The sequence below is a fragment of the Lissotriton helveticus genome, chromosome 12, assembly GCF_964261635.1.
Source record: "Lissotriton helveticus chromosome 12, aLisHel1.1, whole genome shotgun sequence".
NCBI lineage: Eukaryota > Metazoa > Chordata > Amphibia > Caudata > Salamandridae > Lissotriton > Lissotriton helveticus.
In genome coordinates, this window is record NC_136073.1 from 610,690,346 (window position 1) to 610,712,838 (window position 22,493).

Sequence of the window (22,493 nt, forward strand, 5' to 3'; positions counted from 1 at the left end):
TACGGACACTCTCCGTGTTAAGTTCCTTTGGGAAATCCCTGCTCCTATCACACCTGCAGTGCCCCTCCACATGTGGGCCACAGAAGAGGTCCCCAGGCCAGCGAAGCCCAGCTATTTACAAGATGCTAGAGTGATGAATTAGAAAACCCTTTCATGCTGCACAAAGCTCTCTCGTATTTCAGAATGTTGGGAGCAGGTGTGAACCTGGACTTCCATGGGCATGTGCAGAGTCAAGGAGTTGGGTGCTTTAAGTGAAACTAGATATTCAAAGGTAGTGCTGCCTGTTGCAATCCGGTTTGGTGGGCTACTGCACCTGCCATAGAAATCTGTGTATAATCAACAAAGCATGTATTAGAATCAAGTTGGAACTACTAAACCTTGTATTGTGGTGCCTGCACTATGAGTCAATTAGTCTGGCTTATAACTAAAAGTACCTCAATGCTTTCATCCATGCAATCACTCATCCGTACTCACATGAAAGTAGTCACTCTTTATCATGCAATCGAGCATTGAGCCTCACCATACCAACCTATGAGAACCTCAGGATTGGGCAGTTCAGCACAGCTCATTCATTACAAGCCCGGAAGACTGACAAATAAATACGGGAGATGCTTGATATGTATGAGCCCTCAATTTGGGAACAACCATGACCCTTTTTTTTATAAGAAACCTGGTAAAGTGTCTTCAGTTCAGAAAACACCTTAGAACTTGCATTTATTTCAGAGATGCATTCAATGTTCTCCCTTTAAAACATAGTCAGTATAAAAACCAAACAGAATTGTACTTCAAGACCTTTTCCTAGGTTGACTATTGATGTGTCTCCTGATGTTTACCATATCCCGGTGGTCCAATTCCTTTCATCGCTATATAATGCTATTCCTTTTACCTTCTTTGCTTCCAAAGTGCTCTACAGTAGTTATAGGGCAACATTTAAGAGCTTTGTAAAACTATTAAATGTATAAACACATCTGCACTTTAGTTCCGCTTCCATACCAAAAAAAAAACTATATAAGTCCTGTTGGTCATGCTTGCAGAGGGGCTCAGACTCTGTAATTCAGTACTTTGCTTGATCAGCCAACAAGTGTGGAACCTGCTTTGTCCACCCACAAGTCCTTGCTGCCAGCCTGGTTGGATAGAGTTGGAACTGCGCTGCCCATAGTCATCCATTCACTGTGGTTATGTAATGACTGCTGGTGCGGCTTACATAGGCGGGGCCAATGCGGGAACAAGGAAAACACAGGTATTTCTGCTGACCTCCTCAAGCACTATAACATGTGGTGCCAATGTGTGCTGCCTTAGCCATCCCAGAAGGCACAAGTGACTTACAGTCACTGACACTTGTCATCCTATTTTTTTTAACAGATTTTATTGGCATTTGGTTCATATAACATTAAATTGAGCAGTCCTCATAACGTTCACATGTTTACATTGCATTGCTCTTCCTCTTTGCTGTTTTAATGTCTTTGCAGAATAACCTGTTCAACATGTTCAACCGGTTCTAACTCCTAATTCCCCTACCCTCACCCCTGAGCGAGTCGCTTAATTTCCAGTTTATAAATATCTGCGGTGTGTGTTGCTTCTTCATCTATCTGTGCAAGCTTTGTTTGTGGTCTGTGTGTGGCAAGGGGGGTGGGGGGTGGCGGTCCTCTCAGTTCTCGTCTTTTCTAAGGCCCTCTGTGTTCCCTTCTCATTGTCCCTTCCTTGTGGTGGCAAATTTGGCGGATCGTCTGTTGTGTCATCTAGGTCTGGTGTTCTTAAATCATCCACTAGACTACCCCATGCTCTCACTGTGTCCAGGTCCCCTATACCTCTGTTCCCTGTGCACAGCAAGATTCTATTTTCTGCGTCTGCCCATTTCTCCAGTTCCCTTTTCCAGCTCTCTATTCGTGGGCCTCTCATGGACTTCCAATTCCTCGTGATTTGCCTTTTCGCTAATACAAGTGCTAAGTCTTGAAATCTCACAGTGACCTTTGTCTTGGCCGTGTGCAGAAACAAATGTAGTATGCAGCGACTTGGTGTGTGCGGAACTTCCTTATCTATTATGTTCTCATCTGTTGTTAGTACCTCCTCCCAGAATCCCCTCAGGCCTGGGCAGTCCCACAGCATGTGGAGGACATGCGCCTCTCTGGCCCCGCATCTTGGGCAAGCCGCTTCCTCCGTTTGGAAGTAGCTCCTGATTCTGGCTGGCGTGAGGTACGCCCTATGGAGTACGTAATAGTTTATGAGCTTAAACATTTAATTTCTAGATTCCTTCAAGGTGTGTTCTACAATGGCGTCTCAGTCTTTTTCTATGATCGGTACCTCTAAGTCCTCTTCCCGTTGTGCTCCTAGTCGCTCCATGGGTTTCTGAATGTCCCGTCTGATGGCTCCATAGATGCAGGAGCCCAAATGTTATCCTACCTGCAGAAAGGACCACATATCTGCAAGAGTCCAATGCTCCGGATTCTGTCGCTCCCGTAGTCTAATGCTTCTGGAATGCCGCCGTAACGGCTCTATATAGTAGGAAATGTCCCTGCGGGAGATCAAACTCCTCTCTGAGGTCCTCAAACTGGAGCATTTGGGATTCTCTGCTTTTTTCCAGTCACCCAGTCCAGCCCAAATCCCCCCATGCGGTAGCAGTCGGAGTATTTTGATGGGTATGTCTGGGAAGTAGGGGACCCTGCAACTCGTCCTTAGTAGCCATCTCGCCCAGCACCGCATGATTATTGTCTCTTCATCCATTTTCCTGCGTGATCCCTGCTTCAGCCTTAATAGTATTTTTATTAGGACTGGGAGTTCTGGGCCAAATGGTGATTGTATCCTGTCTGGGTTTTTACTGTCTGCCAACCATCTCCCAAACCACTGCAGTTGTCTAACAGATAGTATGCCTCAAGGTCGGGGACTGCCAGCTCCCCTGTAGATGTGGAGCGTTGCATTGTACCCAGGGCCACTCGTCTGTGGCCCGTCCCCCATAGGAATGCTATAATCTGTGAGTTTAGGTCACAGAATGTCGCACTAGTTAGCCATAGCGGAATTGTTCTGAATATGTATAGCAGGCGCGTCAGTCCACCATTTTCAGGAGGGCCACTCTGCCTGCCACCTATTGTGGCAGAGATACCCAAAAGTCCACAGAGAAGCGGAGTGCCCGTATCCCCTACCCACGTTGCCCTCCACCAAGTCCGCAGTGTCATGATATATCATCACCCCCAAGTACTCAATGCAGGTGGGTTCCCATTGCAGGGTCTCCAGCCCCTCTGGAGGGCGTCCATTTTGCGTCATCAGGAATACCTTAGATTTCTGCCAGCTTACTCGCAGCCCTGAAAGAGTGCCAAATTCTTCCAACATGCCATTAGCCCCCTGAAAGATAAGTGTCTTTGATCGCCAACCCCGCATAGTCCCGTCCAATTTTGGCCCGTGTTGGACCCGGCCTCGTGGCGTGGTTCACCTCTGTCCCTCCACACCCTGTGAGCGTAGGCCTGTACCCCGAGTCCCCTGCGCGGCCACCCCGTTAGTGTAGCCTGCAACCTGAGCCTGGTCGTCCTACCCAGTGACGCCTAGATCCCCCGAGAACCTTGACCAGGCCTGCCTTTCCCGCTCCTCGCCCGGCTCCTCGCGCCTAACCATACATGCCCCACAAGGCCCGGACGCCATCTTCCCTTCCCGACATCCCTGTCTCCCTAGGCCTAGCGTGACCCCGGCCCCAGCGAAGCCCAGACTCCCAAGGCGCACCCGTCCCGGCTGGGGGGTAAAGGGCTCCCGAGTGAGATAAGCCAGGGAGTTTCGATGGCACCTCCGGCCTCCCCTGAGGGGCTGGTTTCTGTCACACCTTTGGCCCTCCCCTGTGGGCCAGGTTCAATCACCCCTCTGGCCTCCCCGAGGGCTGGCTCCAGACCCGCTGGGCGTCTGGGAATTCCCGGACCCATCTTTCAAAGGGATCAAAGAGCCCACCGCCGGACCTCGCCAACGACCAGCCCCCCGGGCAGGAGACCTCTGCCTGCGAGGGTCCGGAGATCAAAGAGTAGAAGGACTATAACTGGGCCCGCCTGACAACTAGCGGGCAGTTGTATCTTGGACCTGAAGCCTGCTGATCTGATCGCGGCTGACCCTAAGAGAACTCATCTTGAACCTCTGAGCCCTGCTGACGCTGTCGCGGCTCCTTCTTCGCCTTAAGGAACTGAACCATCGGAGCCCTGCTGACGCTGTCGCGGCTCGATCTCTAAGACCATCGGAGCCCTGCTGACGCTGTCGCGGCTCGATCTCTAAGACCACCGGAGCCCTGCTGACGCTGTCGCGGCTCGACCTCTAAGACCATCGGAGCCCTGCTGACGCTGTCGCGGCTCGACCTCTAAGACCATCGGAGCCCTGCTGACGCTGTCGCGGCTCAAGCTGAACTTGCAACCATCGGAGCCCTGCTGACGCTGTCGCGGCTCGACCTCTAAGACCATCCGAGCCCTGCTGATGCTGTCGCGGCTCTCACGAACCTCTCCCGATCGAGCCCTGCTGACCTCGTTGCGGTTCGAGGAGTACTCTGTTCCGGCTGGACCATCGAGACCACCATCACGACCGAGCCGACTCGACGAAGGTGAGGCAGCCAGTACGACCACCATCCCGTACCCCCCGGCTCGAGGATTGAGAGCTGTGCGTAGGGTACGCCTCGTACTGACCCAGAGACTAAAAGACTGTCCCGCTTCCCTCTTCCCGAATCCTCAGAGACTTTGTGGTCCTTTGGCCACTGTGTATATAAGAGTGCTTCCTTCGTTATTTGCTTATATAAAGAACTTGTTCCTAAAATCTAACGGTGTAGTGTCTGTTCGTAGTGTGGTGTGAGCTCAGTGTGTACGATCCCAGACCCAAAGTCCTCCCCGGTGAGGACCTCACAATCAAGACACGGCAAGTTCTGTGGGGGAGGTGGATCTTGGGGTGTCTGGGTGAGCCCAACCTGGCCCTCGGAGATTGCCCCCTCTAACATTGGTGGCAGCGTCGCGATAAGAACCTACGTCTAGGGATCGTACAGTACTACACACTACCCGAACAAAGAGCAGCCATTAGCGTCACGACCGACAAGACCACCTTCCAGATGGAGCTTCTGGGAGACTATTCACACCGTGAGCTCAAGCAATTCTGCAAAGATCTCCATATCCCGTCAACGGGATTAAACACCAAAGAGGACTTCCAACAAGCTCTAACAGCCTGGGTGGAGACCGGAGCCCAACCTCCAGCACCGACAGAAGCCGATGGAGGGGGAGCACCCCTGATCGAAACCCACGCCCCAGAGCAAGAAAGAGCAAAGTCCCCGACGCGGACTTACAGCCCCGAGAGAGGTCTGTCTCGAGAAGAGATGACCGACCGAGAGCGCAACCGAAACCACGAGCTAGAACTAGCCCGTTTGAAAATGGAAGGAGAACTCAAGCTGGCCGAGAAGAAGCTAGCCATCGAGCAGCTGCGGCTGCAAGGAGAACTGGAGGAGAAGAAGCTCCAGCGAGAACATGACGGAAAGAAGCTCCAGCTGGAGCACGAGCGCAGCATATTGGAAATCGAACTAAAGGCCCGGAACGAAGGCAACAAAACAGCAGCGACCCGAGAGTCTGGTCCCCCAGTGGAACCCAAGGTCCACATCCCCAAGGATGTAGTCAAAGAATATTATAAAAACGATGACATCCAGCAATGGTTCAAGGCCTACGAGGTAGCTATGACCTCACACCGAGTTCCACAGAAAGATTGGGGAGCCGGGCTGTGGGGTCGATTCCTGAGTGAGGGGAGAGACACCCTACTCGACCTACCGTCTGCCGAACAGACCTCCTACAGCCACATGAAAGAGGCCCTCCTCACAAGGTACGGGCTCACTCCAGAAATGTACCGCCAACGCTTCCGAGAATGCAAGAAGATCCCCGGCACCACGTGGGTAGAATATGTCAATTTCTACAGCCGGGCCCTGGAAGGGTGGATCAAGGGCAGCAAGGTATCCACCTTCGAGGGGCTCATCGACCTCATTGCCTACGAACATTTGTCCCTGAATTGCTTTGTGGAACTCCGACAGCACCTCCTGGACAGCAAGTTGGCCGAGCCCCGGAAGCTGGCCGTCGAGGCCGATCGCTGGGTGAGCACCAGAGTACCCCGGGGGCCCGGGGGGGACACTGGCCGGAACGAACAAGGACCATCCCGCCCGAGGGGAGGAGGGGGTCAGAATAGACAGAGGGGTTCCCAGGTAGGGTCCCCGCGCAGTCCCCCCAGAAACCAGCCAGGTACCTCGCCTCCCACAGCGCGCGCAGGGTTTCCCCCAGCTAGGCCAGGGCCCCGGGTCAGCCAAGCCTGCTACCATTGCCAGAAACCCGGGCACTATGCCAATGACCCCCGCTGCCCCTTGTTCCAGAAGCCTGCCGCTGCAGGGCCCCCAGTGCGCCACATCACCTCCGTAGCCCTAGAAGAGGAGGGGGAGGAAGAGTTCGAGGGAGCTGAACCCGCAGCTATGATGTTAGTCTCCTTGGGTGATAGGGAGATGGTCCCCGGAGCTCCCCTACCCGACAACACAGAGAAGTACCGGCAGCAGGTGACTATCAATGGCCATCACATAGGGGCGCTTCGAGACACTGGGGCCAGTATCACCGCCGTCAAACGGCACCTCGTCACCGAAGCCCAGATTGTTCCCCACATCTCCTGCAGGGTGATCGCAGCCGATAACTCCGTCCGCACCTGCCGGATAGCTCAAGTCCCGTTCGAGTGGGGGGGCGTCTCTGGAGAGTTACGAGTGGCGGTCCGCTCCGACATGCCGGTGGACTGCCTGCTCGGCAACGATCTAGAGAGCTCCCCATGGCAGCGGGTTGAGAAAAGAACCCACTTAGAGATGGTGGGCCTACCCGAGTGGGCCTGTGTGAATACCCGAACGATGACCGCCCGAAGGGCCACCCCCGGAGAGGCGACCTTAGAGGCAGCACCGGTGACCCCCGAGGACCCCGAGGTCCCTGAACCCTTTGAGACCCCTGAGCTATTCCCCGGGGAGAGCTTCCCCCCCGACGCAGGGCCCCGCGGCCCCGACGTCGAACCGACCCAGAGCTTGGACGACCTTCCTGAGCTGGCCCAATGGCGCCAGGAAGGGGGACCGTCCCGAGAAGAGTTCTGCCTAGAGCAAACATCCTGTCCATTCCTGGTGGGGCCGCGGCAGCAGGCCGCCGCCCAGGCCGCCGGTGACCAGTCCGGCTCCCACTTTATCTATTGGGAAAACGGCCTATTATACAGCGAGCAAAAGTCCGCCGAGCTAGGGTCCAGCCGAGTGCTGGTGGTCCCCCTACGCTTCCGCGGCTTTCTCCTGAACCTGGCCCATGACGTGCCCCTGGCGGGACACTTGGGACAAGACAAAACGTACCAGCGCCTGGTCACCCACTTCTACTGGCCGGGCATGCGCTCCGAGGTGGAGGCCCACTGTAAGTCCTGCCCCACTTGTCAGTCCAGCGGAAAGAGCGGAGGGAAGCGCAAGGCTCCTCTCCAACCCTTCCCCGTGGTCAGTACCCCCTTTGAGAGGGTGGGAATCGACATTGTGGGCCCACTCGACCCCCGGACCTCCTTGGGGCACCGCTTTATCTTGGTGCTGGTAGACCATGCCACCCGATACCCCGAAGCCGTTCCCCTCCGAACGGTGACCGCCCCCGTAGTGGGGCGGGCCCTCATGGCCATCTTCTCCCGGGTAGGATTCCCTCGAGAAGTCGTCAGTGACCGAGGGACCAACTTTATCTCGAAATACATGAAGTCCCTTTGGCAACAATGTGGGGTGACGTACAAGTTCACCACCCCATACCACCCCCAGGGTAACGGTCTGGTGGAACGCTTCAACCGGACCCTCAAGGGAATGATCATGGGACTCGAAGCGCCCCTGAGGCGTAAGTGGGACGTCCTCCTTCCCTGTCTCCTCCTCGCGTACCGCGAAGTCCCCCAGAAATCCCTGGGGTTCAGCCCCTTCGAGCTGCTCTACGGGCACCCCGTCCGGGGACCCCTCACCCTGGTCAAGGAAGGGTGGGAGACGGCGGCCCCAGAGTCCCCTCCCGATGTGTTTCGATACATTTTGGCCCTCCGGAACCAGACGAGGAAGTTCCGAGAGCTGGCCGAGGCAAACCTCGAAGCCAGCCAAGAAGAAATGAAACGGTGGTATGACCAAAATGCCACTCTGGTCGAGTTTCAGCCCGGACAGCAGGTCTGGGTTATGGCCCCCGTAGAGCCCTGTGCCCTGCAAGACAAGTGGACAGGGCCCTTCAAGGTGGTAGAGCGCAAGAGTCAGGTGACCTACCTCATCGATGTAGAGTCCCCCAGGAACCCCTTGCGGGTCCTTCACGTGAACCGCCTCAAGCCCCACTTCGTCCGGTCCGAGTTGAGCTTGCTCCTAGCCACGGACGACGGGGAAGAAGAAGAAACGGAGCCTCTCCCCGATCTCCTGTGCGTGAAAGAAAAAGATGGCTCCGTAGAGGGGGTGAGTCTCTCCTCCTCTCTCTCTCCCGAGCAGCGCGAGGACTGTCGCCAGTTGTTGGGACAGTTCTCGGACCTCTTCTCCCTCACCCCCGGCGTCACCAACTGGTGCGTCCACGACGTGGACACCGGGGACAGCCCACCGGTCCGGCACAGAGCCTACCGCATCCCTGACCGAGTCCGGGCCTGTATCAAGGGCGAGGTATCAAAGATGCTAGCTCTCGGGGTGGTCGAAGCCTCTGACAGCTCATGGGCTAGTCCCGTGGTCCTGGTTCCGAAGGCCGCCGCCCCCGGTGCTGTTCCCGAGCTGAGGTTCTGCGTTGACTACCGCGGGCTCAACGCAGTCACCAGAACCGATGCTCATCCCATCCCCCGAGCCGACGAGCTTATCGATCGCCTCGAGGCTGCTCGCTTCCTTAGCACGTTCGACCTGACCAGTGGATACTGGCAGATCGCCCTCACCGAGGGAGTTAAGGAAAGGTCCGCTTTTTCCACCCCGGATGGTCACTACCATTTCCGGGTGATGCCCTTCGGGATGAAGAACGCCCCCGCCACCTTCCAGAGGCTGGTGAACCAGGTACTGGCTGGATTGGAGGAGTTCAGCGCTGCGTATCTGGACGATATCGCCGTGTACAGTTCCCACTGGCCCGAGCACCTCCAGCACCTCTAGGCGGTGCTGACGGCCCTGAGAAGGGCCGGTCTCACCATTAAGGCAAGCAAGTGCCAGATCGGACAAGGGTCCGTAATCTACCTCGGGCACCAGGTCGGAAGCGGCCTCGTAGCCCCCCTCCAGCCCAAGATCGATGCCATCGTGGCCTGGGAGGCCCCCACGACCCAGACGGAAGTGCGGGCGTTTCTAGGGCTCACGGGATACTACCGCCGGTTCATCAAGAGTTACGGCAGCATCGTAGCCCCCCTCACGGAGTTAACCTCCAAAAACCAGCCGAAGAAAGTCAGCTGGACCTCCGCCTGCCAAGAGGCGTTTGAAATGTTGAAAGAAGCCATGTGCACCGCCCCCATCCTACAGGCCCCCGACTACTCACGAGAGTTTGTAGTCCAGACGGACGCGTCTGAGCATGGCATCGGAGCAGTCCTGTCCCAGGTGAACGAGAACGGCCTAGACCAACCAGTGGCATTCATTAGCCGGAGGCTACTCCCTCGAGAACAAAGGTGGAGCACCATCGAGCGGGAGGCCTTCGCGGTGGTTTGGGCCCTGAAGAAGCTGAGGCCCTACCTGTTCGGTACTCACTTCCGGGTCCAGACCGACCACCGACCTCTCCGGTGGCTAATGCAGATGAGAGGGGAGAATCCCAAATTGCTGCGCTGGTCCATCTCCCTCCAGGGGATGGACTTCACTGTCGAACACCGGCCGGGCTCTGACCACGCCAACGCTGACGGCCTGTCCCGATTCTTCCGCCTCAGCGAAGAGAACCCCCAAGAGGATGGGTAGTTCTCCCCGCCTTCAGCTGGGGGGGGACGCGTGTTGGACCCGGCCTCGTGGCGTGGTTCACCTCTGTCCCTCCACACCCTGTGAGCGTAGGCCTGTACCCCGAGTCCCCTGCGCGGCCACCCCGTTAGTGTAGCCTGCAACCCGAGCCTGGTCGTCCTACCCAGTGACGCCTAGATCCCCCGAGAACCTTGACCAGGCCTGCCTTTCCCGCTCCTCGCCCGGCTCCGAGCGCCTAACCATACATGCCCCACAAGGCCCGGACGCCATCTTCCCTTCCCGACATCCCTGTCTCCCTAGGCCTAGCGTGACCCCGGCCCCAGCGTAGCCCAGACTCCCAAGGCGCACCCGTCCCGGCTGGGGGATAAAGGGCTCCCGAGTGAGATAAGCCAGGGAGTTTCGATGGCACCTCCGGCCTCCCCTGAGGGGCTGGTTTCTGTCACACGTTTGGCCCTCCCCTGTGGGCCAGGTTCAATCACCCCTCTGGCCTCCCCGAGGGCTGGCTCCAGACCCGCTGGGCGTCTGGGAATTCCCGGACCCATCTTTCAAAGGGATCAAAGAGCCCACCGCCGGACCTCGCCAACGACCAGCCCCCCGGGCAGGAGACCTCTGCCTGCGAGGGTCCGGAGATCAAAGAGTAGAAGGACTATAACTGGGCCCGCCTGACAACTAGCGGGCAGTTGTATCTTGGACCTGAAGCCTGCTGATCTGATCGCGGCTGACCCTAAGAGAACTCATCTTGAACCTCTGAGCCCTGCTGACGCTGTCGCGGCTCCTTCTTCGCCTTAAGGAACTGAACCATCGGAGCCCTGCTGACGCTGTCGCGGCTCGATCTCTAAGACCATCGGAGCCCTGCTGACGCTGTCGCTGCTCGATCTCTAAGACCACCGGAGCCCTGCTGATGCTGTCGCGGCTCGACCTCTAAGACCATCGGAGCCCTGCTGACGCTGTCGCGGCTCGACCTCTAAGACCATCGGAGCCCTGCTGACGCTGTCGCGGCTCGAGCTGAACTTGCAACCATCGGAGCCCTGCTGACGCTGTCGCGGCTCGACCTCTAAGACCATCCGAGCCCTGCTGACGCTGTCGCGGCTCTCACGAACCTCTCCCGATCGAGCCCTGCTGACCTCGTCGCGGCTCGAGGAGTACTCTGGTCCGGCTGGACCATCGAGACCACCATCACGACCAAGCCGACTCGACGAAGGTGAGGCAGCCAGTACGACCACCATCCCGTACGCCCCGGCTCGAGGATTGAGAGCTGTGCGTAGGGTACGCCTCGTACTGACCCAGAGACTAAAAGACTGTCCCGCTTCCCTCTTCCCGAATCCTCAGAGACTTTGTGGTCCTTTGGCCACTGTGTATATAAGAGTGCTTCCTTCGTTATTTGCTTATATAAAGAACTTGTTCCTAAAATCTAACGGTGTAGTGTCTGTTCGTAGTGTGGTGTGAGCTCAGTGTGTACGATCCCAGACCCAAAGTCCTCCCCGGTGAGGACCTCACAATCAAGACTCGGCAAGTTCTGTGGGGGAGGTGGATCTTGGGGTGTCTGGGTGAGCCCAACCTGGCCCTCGGAGATTGCCCCCTCTAACAGCCCGGCATACTAACGGCTCCATGGCCAGTGCGAACAGCAGTGGGGACAAAGGACATCCCTGCCTAGTCGCCCTCTCTACCCTCATGCTCTGGGAAATACCTTTCCCCGTCCGCACCCTGGCTCTGGGGTCAGCATAATAGCAGCTTTACCCATTCCACAAATCCCTCGCCTAGACCCATCGCCTCTAGGACTCTATAGAGGTATTGCCATTCTAGGCTGTCACAGGCCTTTTCGATATCGACTGTAACATTGCAGCCTCATCTTTGGCATAACCCTCCGCTCCCATTATGGCCATGAGGCGCCTGATGTTAAGGGCAGTGTTCCTGTGTGGTATGAACACCATTTGGCCCGCGTGTACTAGCTGGGGCATGTGGGGAAACAGTCTGTTCATTATGATTTTGCTCAATATTTTATAGTCCATGTTCAGCATTGACAACGGTCTATACGCATCTCTGTTGTGGGCTGGTTTTCTGGGTTTGAGTATAGGAATTACTAGGGTTTCCTTCGTGGTGTTGGGCAGCAATCGCAGCTCTCTTGCTGTCTGGTATATCGCGACCAGCTGAGGAGCAAGTTTCTCAACATGTGTCATGTAGAACTCTGTAGGGAGTCCATCTGTCCCTGGCATTTTGTTGCGCGCCATATGCTCAATAGCAACTTTCCCCTCCTGTAGAGAGATGTCAGCCCCTAAGTCCTCTGCCTCTTCCGAGTCCAGACGAGGCAGTTCTAGTTCACCTGGGTACTCTCCTAGTGTCTCACCACTGCCCCTGAAGGTGCTACTGTACACTTTGGTGTAGTATCTGGTGAAGATGTCATTAATACCCCCTTGCGTATATTGTCTGCACCCAGCTTCATCCTCCAGTTCTACTATTGGTAACCCCCTGTTGTTTGGGTTGGTGAGCCATGCCAGCAAAGAGCCAGATTTGTCACGTTCCGCATGTGTGCGGTCCAGGTATTGCTTGTAGTCAAAACTCCACAGCCTCTCTGTCTGGCATGCCACTGACTCTTGCGCTTCTAGGAGTGCATCCTGCCGTTCAGGGTGCTCCGGTCTTTTCTGTTCTAACTGTCTAAGCTCCCTTTCAGCTGTTTTGACTTCTGCTGTCAGTGTACGTCAAAACCCTGTCATCTCCGCTATACAGTGACCTCGTATAGTTGTATTAAAGGCATCCCATTCTGGCAGCGGAGAGGTTGCTGTCCCTTCTTTGTCTTGGAAATACTGTGTGACATTTTCCCTGATACTTTCCTTAAAGACCTGATCCTCCAGCGTCTCAGGGCGCAGTCTCAAAGTAGGAATGGCCGCAGCAGGGCTTGCTCAATAGAGGCCCAGTAATGCGGGGTTATGATCTGATATCGTCCTAGCCAGGTACTCAACATTGCCTACCTGTCCATGTATATCCGGGGTGCATAAGAATGTGTCCAGTCGAATTTAACATCATGTTTCGGCGAGAAAAATTAATAGTTTTTATCCTTAGGGTGCAGAGTCCTCCAGGAGACCACCAGCCCCAATGTCTCTGCCAGTCTCCGAATGCCCGCACATGGCGGACTGTTGGGTAGTCCAGTAATGGCGGGTGTGATCTATCCAAGTCAATGCCGGCTATAGAATTGAAGTCTCCCCATGAGCACTGCGGACGTCAGGTATAGGGTGAGCTGTCGGGATGGCCATGCCAGAAATTGTGTTTGGTCCATATTTGGGGCATAGACACTTATAATGCTTACTTATTTACTCTCAAGCCTCTCTCTCACGCCCCACTACATGCCCTCCAGATCTATTAGCTTACAGGTGACCAGGAAGGGAACTCCCACCCTCACCCAGATCATAACACTCCTGGCATAGGCAGAGTATGTAGTGTAGAATGTTTGTTCCCGCCATCTCTTCTGCAGGGCTTGGCCCTCTTTAGCTGTGAGGAGTGTCTCCTGGAGGAGCGCGATTTGTACCCCCCCCTTCTGTTGAGATAAGAGAAGACTTTATACTGTTTAGCCATCGTATACATGCCCTGTATATTCCAGGTTAAGCACTTATACTTCATATAATTCTCCATATCTGTATCCCTTCTTTTGTCGTCTCTCCTCCCGCTCCCATCTCCTCCCCACACAGACCTGATGTGTCAATCCACAGCCACTGGAAAGAGTATGTGATGTGACCTGTGTTTTTCCACCCCAAAAATTCAGCAACATTATAACAAGTTCCAAAATGCCCCTTCCCCAGGACAAGTAGGTGGTACCCTCCCATCCAAACTAGCAGTCTCAGTCCCTGGACTATCGTCCAGAAAGTTAGGGGGTGAGTCTAGTGATGCTTCTGGCACGTCTGCCCACCAACTCATTATCCAGCACACTTATTGCATTAGTTCAACCGTGTGTCCCACTGTCTCTCTCTTGCCGTCCCCCGCTCTGGAACCCTCCTACCTGCATCTTCAGATGATCTCGTCTGCAATACCAGGCTGCATGATGGGGAGCTCACTGCTCCGCACCACTGAGATGTTTGAGTCTTGTTCAGAGCTCGAGTCCGTTACTGATCCGCCCGCCTCTAAGTTGTCTTGGGTGGTTTCTTTTCCGCTGATCAGTGCCGCTACTTGCATGGCATGTCGCCTTTCCATTTGTGTCTCCGTGTGTGATGGTGCCAGTACGCCTCTCCTTGCTTCCCTGCTGCAAGATCTTCTGCGTTGGCCTCCCGGCGTCTCTGGTCCTTTGGTGGCCATATTCCTCGGTGCTGCTCCTGCCAGGTCCATGCTTCTTGTGACAGAGTGAGGAATTCCGTTCTGTCCAGGGTGGACACCCGCAGTTTAGCTGGATATTGCATTCCATACGTGTATTCCAGTTGTCGGAGTTTGGCTTTGACGCTCATGAAGGAGCTCCATTAGTGCTGAACAAGATTAGGAAAATCCAGGAAGAGGTGCACCACCACACTGTTGACTCTTATTTCTCCCTTCCGCCGAGCTTGCGCCAATATATGGTCTCTGTCGCTGTAGTGTGGTAGCCTTGCTCCGGGTGCAGGCGGCCTTGTTGGCAATCAGTGAACTCTTTCAAAGGCGTAGAATGGCAAAAGTCCCTCTGGTGCCATCGTTGTGAGTAGCCAATCCTCTAGGTACCCCTCCATGTCCGTTCCTTCTATTTTCTCGGGGAGACCAGTCACTCTAATGTTGTTCGTTCTCGAGCAGTTTTCTGCATCCTCCGCCCTGAGTTCTAGCACTCTCACCTTCGATTCCAGCCCGGCAAGATGTGCTTTAATTTCTGTGAGTGCCGGGTCGGTTTCAGAGATTTGGTGTTCATTTGTTGTGACACTTTCTGTGAGTCATCTGTGATCGGTGCGTAGCGATCCTAAATCCGCCCAATCGATCAATTTTGGTCTCGAGCCTCTCACTAGAGGCATCGATGGCCTGAGGGATATCTCTGGTCCTTCACGTTGATTGCCTCCCTGCTACACCGGCCCTCACGCAGCTTTCCAGCTGGTCATGCTCTGTTTCCTGTGGTCGACTTATCTCGTCGCGTCTCTTCAGCAGCTAAGTGTGGCGGGTGTGCCCGGCATTTTGGAAGAGCTCATGTCCCCAGCAGGCGCCGCCATCTTGTTATCCGCTTCTTCCGCCGTTCACGCTTTGTCTGTGGGTTTCTCTGCCCTTTGTGCGCTGTGGTCGCACCTCTGGCCCGGTTCAGCTGTTTCCTCACTGCTTGGTGCTGCAAGCGTCCTGGCTTTGGGATAGGGGCCCCCCAGCACTCTCTCTCTAAGCAGACGGCGTTGCCGATGCCCTTCCCGGCACACCGCTCCTCCGTGGCAATTGGCCGCTGTTGCAACAGCCCTCTTGCTGCTTACCGGCTGTCCTAGTGTTGACTGTTTACAGCATGCTTGTCCTGCCGCGTCTCTGCAGCATCTTTTCAGCATTGAGGGGTTTTCGGCGCCAGTGTGTGCCGCCATTTTGTCTGCCATTTTGTCTGCTCCTCTGCTCGTCTGCTCCGCCTCACCCGTTTCTTCAGAGTGATGTCACATCTAAGGGGTCCGAGATGTCACCTCTCTGCTACTGGGGTGTAGGGCTATATCTGCTGTACTTTTTATACTGTGTAGGCAATCAGGATGGGTCTAAACAGCAGCAGGCGGGACGGAGCTCACAAGCTCTGCCGCTTACTCCATCGGCGTCCAGGCCACGCCCCCAACTTGTCATTCTACCTAACAAGTCCCACCATCCATCATAACATTCACTCAGCAAATAAAGGCTGAGCCCCAGTATATGTCTGTGTAGCACCGGCGAATGCCATGACTGGTCTGTCTGTGTTGAGTGGATAGGAAGCAGGCTGGCATACAGGCACCTAACGATTGACAGCACAGAAGAGCAGTACAAAACTAAATTCATCATTTTAAATTGGCAGTGATGTTACTACTTAACTAGTAAGCTAAATGGGCTGGGCCATCTCTTGCACAGTGACAGTCTTCTAACTGGAAGAACAGAGGCATCCCAACAAACACCAGCCCCGTGCTTGGCCATGGTGACCTGTGACCCAAGCTGAGGGTATAACACTGGAGTGTCATTAGCACAAGAGATTGCCAAGGCACACCTGCATCAATTGTTGCACCTGTTTTAGGCACATTGCATCAATCACAGTAGAGCTACAGATGCCCCATCTGAATCGCGCAAAATTACCCTCAGGAAGAATGGTACCAGCATATTGTTTTTCCTAACCAAATATGTCTTCAGACACGCCCAACTTCTGCTACTGTTGCACTGTTCTGGTAAATAGCATCCTTTGTTAGCATTCTCATTTCCAGCGAGTGTTAATGCTAACCCATTAGCACTGAGTAGCTTGTATTTGCCTTTGAAAGGCTATCTCTGTCCTCTCACCTACTTGGCTGTTGATGCCCTGCAAGAGAAAAGTCAGTCAGGATGTAATTTTCCTTTTGCATTCACAAGCCTGCCAAGTAGCACTATGATATAGCCTGCCAGCCGTTCCTGGCTTTTCAGACCACATCACTGGGTCCTTTGTAGTTTTCCTTTTTACACTTACATTAAAGGGCTCATAATACTTGCATCACAGTGCTGCAGGCTAAAACGCCAGAATTGGCTGGCGTTTTTATACATGACCACCAGACACTTGTCAGCTATGTTTAAAAATAAATTCAAAGCGACATAGATGATTGGTTCTAAACCTGTGGTCCGAGGACCCCTGGGGGGGGGGGGGTGAGGGGGGCAGGGAGGCAAACTCAGGGGGTCCATGATTGTGTTACAAAATGAAATACTATTAAAATGAATACAGTATGAATACAGTAATGTTGGACCCGGCCTCATGGCGTGGTCCTACCGCTCCCGCATGGCGAGCCCAGGACGACATCGGCCCTCCACCCAGCATCGGGCAGCCCTTTTGCCCGACACTGCACGCCCCAACATTGCTGGTCCGGCCACCATCCCGGACCCCCACTACCGACCTGGCTCCATCGTGGGCCCCTCACGACATAAGCATGAGGCCCGCCCGACTCCATCTTGGGCCCACCACGTCACGACCACGTGGCCTCTGCTCCGGCCCAGGCCCCAGCGAAGCCCAGACATCGAGGCACCAAGATCCACCCAGGTGGTCGAGTGGCCACTCGACAGATCCCGGAGAAAGGGGTGTTTCGATGGCCCTCCAGCCGTCCCCGGACGCCTGGTTTCGATCGCCCTCCGGCCTCCCTGGGCGCTGGCTCCACCCCCCTGCCGGGTGTCTGGACACCATCATCCCGGCCCTTCTGACCCCCAGGCGCGAGGGTCCGGACATCAAAGGACTCCAGTCCTATATCTGGGCCAGCCCTGGATTAGGACAGGAGTTGTATCCTGGACTGGAAGCCCTACTGACGCTGTCACGGCCGACACCAGACGAACTCATCTCCAGTAACCTGAACCATCTGAGAGCCTGCTGGCGCTGCCGCGGCCTACCTTGCCGAACCATCCGAGAGCCTGCTGGCGCTGCCGCGGCCTACCTTGCTGAACCATCCGAGAGCCTGCTGGCGCTGCCGCGGCCTACCTTGCTGAACCATCTGAGAGCCTGCTGGCGCTGCCGCGGCCTACCTTGCCGAACCATCCGAGAGCCTGCTGGCGCTGCCGCGGCCTGCCTTGCTGAAACATCTGAGAGCCTGCTGGCGCTGCCGCGGCCTACCTAGCTGAACCATCTGAAAGCCTGCTGGAGCTGCCTCGGCTCGAACCTCTCAGAACCCCCCAGCTCGAGGATTGAGAGCTGTGCGTAGGGTATCCCTTCCTCCGCCCAGAACTAGACTGTCCCGCTACCTATCCCCCTTTCCGAGACTTTACAGATCCTTCGATCCATCTGTATATACTGCCAAGTACCAGCAACCTTCATTACTTATAAAAGCTTAAGAACTTGATCTCTTGCGTGGTGTCCGTTTGTAGTGTTGTGATTACTCGGCTGTACGATCCTCGGAGAGGGCCCTCATTCAGGAGGCCCCTCCGTAACGCTCGGCTACTTCTCGAAGGAGAGGTGGACCTAGGGGTGGTCAGTCAGACCTCTTCTGCCCCCCAGGGTCGCCTTTCTAACATTGGTGGCAAGCGCCGGGATCCGAGCCCACGCAGATCGTACAGAGAGTAATTCACTCACTACCAAGAAAAACCCACTACGACCATGAGCACAGAATTCCAGAAAGAGAAAATGGAAGACTACAGTCACAAGGAGCTAAAGCAATTCTGCAAAGAGCTAGGCATCGCTACCACTGGCTTAAGCACCAAGGAAGACTTTAAATCGGCCCTGCAGGCCTGGGTGGACGCCGGCGAGGCGCCACCCCCGAGTGAAGGTAACCCGGGCCCGAACGGAGGCCCGGAGGCCGAGACGAATCCAGCGGGAGGGAGACCCGCAACCCCAGACACGGCCCTCTCCCACGAAGACGCCCGAGAACGAGAGAGGAACCGGCTCCACGAGCTGGATCTTGCTCGACTCAGACAAGAAGGGGAAATCCAACTGGCAGAAAGGAAGTTAGCTCTCGAGGAGAAAAAACTCATGCTCGAGCACGAGCGCGTCCTCAAAGAAATGGAACTTAAAGCCAAGGCAAACGAGACGGCCATCACCGGGGGTAAGACCTCACCCCCGCCGGTGGACACGAAGGTGCACATACCTAAGGATGTCGTCAAAGAGTACTATAAGAACGACGACATCCATCAGTGGTTCAAAGCCTACGAGGTCGCCATGACCGCCCATCGAGTACCCCTCAAGGACTGGGGCGCCGGCCTGTGGGGGAAGTTTATCAACGAAGGGAGGGACGCTCTGCTGGAGCTCCCTGATACCGAGATGACCTCATACGAGCACATGAAGACCGCCCTCCTCACTCGCTACGGACTCACCCCCGAGATGTACTGGCAGCGATTTCGAGACTGCAAGAAAATCCCCGGTACCACGTGGGTGGAGTACGTGAACTTTTACAGCAGAGCCTTCGAGGGGTGGGTCAGAGGCTGCCAGGTCACCACCTTCCAGCAGTTGATCGACCTCATTCTATGGGAGCATCTGTCCAATAACTGCTTCATTGAACTCCGGCAACACCTCCTCGACAGCAAATTGACTGAGCCACGAAAACTCGCTGTCGAGGCGGATAGGTGGGTGAGCACCCGAGTTCCCCGGAGTCCACTGGGAGACTACGGCCGGGGATCCCCGGGGAACCACCGACCACGAGGCGGCGGAGTAGGCCAGAGCCGGGGTCGAGACGTCCCCCAGGGGTCCTCCCCCACCTCCACGTCGCCATCCCCGGGCCAGAGAGGGGGCCCCCCAAGCAGACCGGGGCCCCACCCGAACGTTACGTGCCACAGGTGTCAGCGACTGGGTCATTATGCGAATGACCCCCTCTGCCCAATGAATCAGCGACCCGGCACCACCGGTCCCCCAACCCGCCAGATCGCAGCCGCTGCCCTGGGGGAAGAAAGGAGTGAAGAGGAGGACGACAACCCCGAGCAAGCCGAGTGGGAGCCCGCCGCCATGACCTTAGCATGCCTGGGTACTCACGACCTGATCCCCCGAGGCCCAATCTCCGGCAACACCCAGAAATACCGCCAGTGGGTCACCATCAATGGACGCAGGACCGAAGCCCTCCGTGACACTGGGGCCAGCGTGACAGCGGTCCGCTGCCATCTGGTGACCCCGGAACAGATCCTGCCTAATGTCCTGTGCCCAGTCCGGTCCGCAGATAACTCAGAAACTTTGTGCCAGATGGCCCGCATCCCCTTCGAGTGGGGGGGAGTGTCGGGCGTGCTGAAAGTGACTGTCCGCGACGATGCCCCCGTGGACTGCCTCCTTGGGAACGACCTAGAAAGTTCCCCCTGGGCTAACGTCGAACGGAGAGAGCACCTGGGGATGCTAGGCCTTCCCGAGTGGGTCTGTGCGACCACCCGCTCCATGACCGCCCGAGCCTCCACCCCAGGGGGGGAAGCTCCCACCGAGGAGCCGGAGTGGCCTGCCCCTCCGCCGCCCGTCGTCCCCGAGGACGCCGACCCCGAACACAGCCCCCAAGGGCCCGACCAAGAAGATCTCACCGAGCTCGCCCACCTCCCAGAACTCGCCCAATGGCGCCAAGAAGGTGGCCCCACCCGCGAACAGTTCCGGCAGGAACAGAAAACCTGCCCCTCCCTCGAGGGGATTCGACAGCAAGCCGCTACCCAAGCAGCTGGAGACCCCGCGGGGTCCCACTGGATCTATTGGGACAACGACCTTCTCTACAGTGAGCAAAAGATTGCTGAACTAGGGGCCGGCCTGGTGCTGGTCGTTCCCCTCCGATTCAGAGACTTCCTCCTGAACTTAGCACATGATGTGCCCCTCGCCGGGCACCTGGGGCAGGACAAAACTTACAGCCGCCTGGTGACCCATTTCTTCTGGCCAAAAATGCGCACCTATGTGCTTAACCACTGCAGGACCTGCCCGACCTGTCAAGCCAGCGGGAAGAGCGGCGGGAAAGTCAAAGCCCCGCTCCAGCCTTTCCCCGTGGTAACTACCCCCTTTGAGCGAGTGGGGATAGACATCGTAGGGCCCCTGGACCCTCGAACCTCGCAGGGGCACCGCTTCATCCTCGTCCTGGTTGACCATGCTACCCGCTATCCCGAAGCCATTCCCCTCCGAACCATCACCGCCCCCGTGGTGGGCCGAGCCCTCATGAGCATCTTCTCCCGAGTCGGCTTCCCCCGAGAAGTCGTGAGTGATCGAGGCTCCAACTTTATCTCGAAGCATATGCGGTCCCTATGGCAACAGTGCGGGGTCGCCTATAAATTCACCACCCCGTACCATCCCCAAGGAAATGGACTAGTGGAACGATTTAACAGAACATTGAAGGGGATGATCAAGGGCTTAGAAGAACCACTCCGGCGCAAATGGGATGTCCTGCTACCTTGCCTCCTGTTCGCCTACCGAGAGGTACCCCAGAAGTCCCTGGGGTTCAGCCCCTTTGAACTCTTGTACGGACACCCGGTCAGAGGCCCCCTCAGCCTGGTCAAGGAAGGCTGGGAGACAGCAGTTCGAGAGGCCCCACCTGATGTCTACCGGTACCTCCTGACCCTCCGCAATCAGACTCGGAAGTTCCGGGAACTTGCCGAGGCCAACCTGGAGGCTAGTCAGGAGGAGATGAAACGCTGGTATGACCAGAACGCCTCGTCCATCGAATTCGAGCCGGGCCAGCAGGTCTGGGTCATGTCCCCGGTCGAACCTTGTGCCCTCCAGGACAAATGGACGGGGCCCTTGAAAGTGGTGGAGCGCAAGAGCCCAGTCACCTATCTGGTGGACATGGAGTCCCCCCGGAACCCCCTCCGGGTTCTGCATGCTAACCGGCTCAAGCCACACTTTGCACGCACTGAACTGAGCCTGCTGCTAGCGACCGATGACAGAGCTGAAGACGACTCCGAACCACTACCAGATCTCCTCAGCACCACCGAGAAGGACGGCTCCGTCGAAGGGGTCACGCTCTCCTCTTCCCTGACCCCAGAGCAGCAACAGGACTGCCGGAAGCTGCTGGGGCAGTTTGCGGATCTGTTTTCCCTCACTCCGGGGGTCACCCGATGGTGTGTCCACGATGTAGACACAGGAGACAGCCCACCTGTAAAACACCGAGCTTTTCGAGTGCCCGACCGGGTTCGGGCCTGCATCCAATCCGAAGTGGCCAAGATGTTAGCTCTGGGGGTAGTCGAACCCTCCAACAGTCCCTGGGCCAGTCCCGTTGTCCTGGTCCCTAAAGCCGCCCCCCCCCCGGAGCCGCTCCGGAGCTCCGGTTCTGTGTTGACTACAGGGGACTGAATGCCGTCACCAAGACCGACGCCCATCCCATCCCCAGGGCGGATGAATTGATCGATCGCCTAGGGGCCGCCAAATATCTCAGCACCTTCGATCTCACGGCGGGGTATTGGCAGATTGGCCTTACCCCTGGTGCACAGGAGCGATCGGCCTTCTCGACACCAGATGGCCACTATCACTTCAAAGTGATGCCCTTCGGCATGAAAAACGCACCCGCAACCTTCCAGAGACTAGTGAACCAAGTGCTGGCCGGTCTGGAGGAGTACAGTGCCGCCTATCTCGATGACATTGCGGTGTACAGCCGCCACTGGGATGAGCACCTGACCCACCTCTGGACAGTCCTGACGGCCCTTCGGCGGGCCGGACTCACCGTCAAAGCCAGTAAGTGCCAGATAGGCCAAGGGTCCGTGACCTATCTGGGACACCAAGTGGGGAGCGGCCAAGTGGCTCCCCTCCAACCAAAGATAGACACCATCCGGGCCTGGGAGCCCCCGGTCACCCAAACCGCCGTCCGCGCCTTCCTGGGGCTCACCGGATATTACTGGCGATTCATAAAGAACTACGGGAGCATTGTGGGGCCCCTCACAGAACTGACCTCAAAGAAACTACCACAGAAGGTGCACTGGACCCCCGAGTGCCAGGCAGCCTTCGAAACTCTGAAGACTGCCATATGCACCGCCCCTGTGCTCCAGGCCCCCGACTACAGCAGAGAGTTTGTGGTCCAAACCGACGCCTCAGAGCACGGCATCGGGGCGGTCCTGTCCCAAGTTAACTCCGAAGGCATCGACCAGCCCGTGGCCTTCATCA